Below are 5,043 nucleotides of genomic sequence, written 5' to 3' on the forward strand. Positions count from 1 at the left end.
TTACTCAATAGATGAGTGATATATTTTGTATTTTCACAACAGATTACTCAGCCGTTGCTGCAAGTTAGTTAACTGCTCTGACAGATCACTCATATGTGTGATATGTTGTACAAACCATTCATCTTTCTCAACAGATGAGTGATATATTTTGTATTATCACAACAGATTACTCATCCGTTGCTACAGATTATTTAACTATTCCAATAGATCACTCATATATTGAAATAAATGACGTCACAATAGATGTGTGATCTGTTGCACAGACCATTCATCTTGCTCAACGGATGAGTGATATGTTTTGTATTGTTATAACAGATTACTCAGTCAATACTACAGGTTATTTAACTGTTCCAACAGATCACTCACATATTGCAACAGATGATATTACGATAGATGTGTGACCTACTGCACAGACCATTTATCTTTCTTGATACATGAGTGATTTGTTTTGTATTGTCACAATAGATTACTTATCCGTTGCAACAGGTTATTTAACTGTCGCAACGGTTCACTTATATGTCACAATAATGTGTGATCTGTTGCACAGACTATTCATCTGTCCTAAAAGATGAGTGATATATTTTTTATTATTGTAATAGACTACTCATCCGCTGCAATAATTTGGTTATATACTGCAACAAATATACTACCTGGTACAACAGATCGATGATCTGTTGCCACTATTATTTTATTGTTTTGCTTATTTAATTTATTGCTATCCTTTTTTAACGATGCATTAATCAACTATAATATATTTTTTATGTTCCTGTTAATTTTAGATAATATGGTTCCCAAAAGAATAAAAACCGAATCAAGTTCCAAGTAAAGGAACAAGTGAAGCAGCTAGGCTACATCCACTACTCTATGAACTTGCTTTACAAGCGTTATCTCAATTGGGAGAAGAATATGATGAACACAGGGAGGAGAAATATTTCAAAAGAGATGATGCAAATGCTAATAGCCCTTCTACCGATGAGTTGGTCAAAGTCTTCAGCATCGATTGTTACCCTGTGAGAATGCAGTGCAATAGTGCCGCAGATTTAACGAGTGATTTCGTGGTTATGTCTGCCAAGGGAAAATCTTTCGATGCGTTCAGAAAAATACTTCAAGAACAAAAATTGGATGCTTATTTCAGGGATAGCTGCTTTGGAAATATCTTGATTTGCCGGAGAACAACAACGCTCGTTTTCAAATAAAAATGGTATATGAACTTCTCAAGCATAGGTTTATGTATAAAAACAAAGATAAGATGGATGAGGTATGGATAAATTACTGTGGCATGCCTGTTAGTTTTGGTTGGAAGGAGTTTGCCGTAGTTACTGGACTAAAATGTTATCCTCCTTCTCAAGTTATACCTATTCTAACCCAAAAAAAAGTACCCTGCATACCCAAAAAAGTCAAAGACAATTCGTATGATCGTGATGACTTGGTGTCCATTGTTAGTCCAAGCTTCAAAAACAAAAATTTGATAGAAGCGTAGAAAGGTAAAGGACTTTCAAAGAAGCATAAGCAGTCATTGTGCTTGGTTTGGTTTAATAACATAAGCCTCAGTTTAATAAAGCTCTCCAAGGATCTTGAGGCGTTTAACAGCTATCCTTGGGGGTATAAAAGCTTTAAAATGGCTGTCCGTTAGCGCCAAAGACAGTCAACTTATATGGCTTCCCATGGGCTTTAATGGTTAATGTATCTTTCTTCTATTATGATATTCATTTTTTCACTCAATAATGATTTTGATTTATTGGCATTATTTTATAGGCTTGGGCGTTTGAAGCCATTCCTTATTTGAGACAACAAGTGAACTACCAGGAAGGAGTTTCCTGTCCAAGAATCTTGAGATGGTCGTCGGCTAAAATTGATAAAAATACAAAATTTCTTGATCTCTTCAACCCCCTAAAGGATGTAGTAAGCATAATTATAATTAATTTTTTCTTTTATTTAATGATTTTTTGAGTGATCTAATCATCATTCTAATATATGTAATGATTTATGTTAGACTGTGCATCCGTCGCTAGTTTCGACCAATTGAGAGTGGAAGATACCATTTTTTCTTACTTTATGGTCTGTGAAAACTTTATCGAACCCTAAGGTCATCAACAGAATAAAAATGGAATTGTTTAGAGCAACAGCCATTATAAGAAAAATAATTTTGGAGGGTGGGCTTATTGTTGTTGATAGTCTTAGTGGTGATGGAGTTGTTGGTGGTGGTAGTGGTGTTGCTGTTGGTGATAATGATGCTCCTCTTACAGTATTTAAAGCAAACCATTATGAGTATGATCATACTGGTTATACAGATTTTGCCTCTCCCAGAGAATATTCTGCATGCAAATGTCAAGACTGCAGGGCGAAACATGATGTAGTAATTAATGCTATTAATGCATTAACTGCTTCTGTAAAAGAATTGACATCTATGAAGGGTCTCATTCCATCAAAGAGGATTTTATTTTCATCCGCTTCATTAGATATTAGGGTTAAGAGGAGAAGGAGAGTGTTTTCCAAGGCATTATCAAGCATCCAAAAAAGCAAAATTGCAACTCCTTTATCTGTGTGTTGCACTGAGAAACGTACAATGTCCAAAAGAGAGCAGCACAAGCTAAAAAAGGTGAATATATATGACTTCCAACTGACAAAACAAACAGACACATATCTGTTTCAACAGATGACATATCTGCTGAAAATTATCAAACAGATATATACATCTATTCCAACAATTGACTAACTTGTTGCACCAGATAAAGTATCTGGTGCACAATATATCTCGTCTGTTTTAGAAAACCAAACAGCTCTCCATACCACTTTTATTTGTACCAACAGACGACCTATCTGCTGCATTAGGTGATTCATATGTTGCAACGGATGGTTCATCCGTTAAAAATTATCATACAAGGTCTTCCTCATGTAGAAATTTATCCCAATAGTTGATTCATTATTGGAACAGAAATATAATTTGTTTGGGACAATTTAAAATGGGAGAAAGACCTTTTTGAGTTGCTAGAAAAGATGAGTTATGCTTTTATATTTTATTGTAGCTCCGTGATTAGCATTGACCAATTCTGGTTTTCTAGGTGGATGTAGATGAAGTTGTTGCTGAACAGCATTGACAATACACTACTCTTTTTATGGAAATACGGAGAATAGAAAGCGCAGAAATCGAATTCCATAGCACCGGATGAAGAACAACTTGTCCATACTGAGTAGATCTTTATAGCTTAAGCCTGTCAAAGTAATCTTTGACAGTATACTTAAATTGTTGTTGATGTATTTGTTGAGATCTATACCCATAACATTCTTTTTACATTTTATTTGTTCGTTGACTTATTTCAACTAATTTATGAAGGCTTTGATTTATTTTATTTTGTCTATGAATTTTATTTATTTCTTAGATTTGAACTTATTAATTAAAAAGGAATACTAGATTCAAATATTGCAACAGATAATGTATCTGTTGCAACAGACGACACATCTATTAGAAAAATCGAATAGATTTAGACATATATTACAATAGGTAGGTAATCTGTTGGAATTTATCAAACAGGTCTTCCCACTGTTCCAACAGATGGACTTAGATAGAAACATCGAGCTAATACAACAGAAGACTAACCTATTGCAACAGATAACCTATATGTCAGAACAGGTAGAATAACTGTTACAATGGATGGAGAATCTGTTACATTATAAAAATTCAACTTTCGTTGGACATAAAAAATTGTCACTACGTGTAAAAAGGTTAAAGTGAGTTGAATTGAAATAAAAAAGGCAGAACTCATCGACAGTGTTCAGTTCAAACACCCAAAATAAAATAGGCATCAAGTAGACAGTGTTCATTTTAAACACGTAAAATAAAATAGGCATCAAATTTGTTAGTCAGGCACATTTTGCTGACTTGCCGTCACCGTCACTTGGCCCCCAACGGTCATTTCCCCCTCTCCCCTCCCCCCCCATTGTCTTATATATTCATCTTACTCCTAAAATTTAATCCTAAATTCCCAAATCTTCTTCTTCATCGTCATCTTCTTTTATCTATCCAAATTCTTCAAATTATTTCTTTTAATTTTTTCAACTGAGCTTGACAATGTCGAGCGCATCTTCCACTATTTTTTGTGATAAATATTTTCGATATTGTAAGTACGGTCATGAAGCTCTATTAAAGACTTCTTTGACTCAACAAAATTAGGGTCGTAAGTTTTTTACTTGTAAGATTTCAAAGGTAATATTTTTTTATTTAATTAGTTGATTAATTATTGATTTGTAATTATTTTGCAATTGTGTTCTCTTTTTTATAGAAATTGGGTGGATGCAATTACTTTGATTGATATGAAGAACGACACCCTTCACAAGCAAATCGTGTAATCTGGGGTTTATTGAACAAAGTCAAGGCTTCTGAAGAGAAACAAAATCGAGCAAGAAGATACTACATTGTTGTCGTTATTGCTACTGGTTTAGTGTTGTTGGGCACATGGATATTCAAGCTTAATTGCTGAAATTTTCATAGTGGTGTATGTATTTGCTACTGGTTTGGTGTTGTCGAGCACATGGATATTCAAGCATAACTGTTGCAAAATATCAAAAAGATTTAGGCATATGTTGTAAAATTTAGGTCATCTGTAAGAAATTATCAATAGGTCTTCCCACTGTTGCAATAGATTAGACTTAGATTATTAGATTATTCATAGAAATAACATCGGCGTAATGCAATAGATGACCAACCTATTACAACAGATAAACTATCTGCCAAAACAAATTAAATATATTTTACAACAGATTGACAATCTATTGCATTATAAAAAAAACTCAACTTTCATCGAAAAAAATTATTGCCACTATATGTACATGTAATAAAGTGAAGGGTGAGTTGAAATTAAAAATTTCTATTTCACAGGCTCTTCTATATACACAGGCTTCAAGTATCCAGTTATTACCCTATAAGCCCAGACCTTTTGCAGGTTTGCCACAGCGTTGTCGCTCAGAAAAGTCATTGGCTCTGCTATTTCTGTGCCGGTCAGCAAACATTCGATGTGTACAAGAGCGTGCGAGCCGCTCGCTTTA

The sequence above is a fragment of the Capsicum annuum genome, chromosome 1, assembly GCF_002878395.1.
Source record: "Capsicum annuum cultivar UCD-10X-F1 chromosome 1, UCD10Xv1.1, whole genome shotgun sequence".
Lineage (NCBI taxonomy): Eukaryota > Viridiplantae > Streptophyta > Magnoliopsida > Solanales > Solanaceae > Capsicum > Capsicum annuum.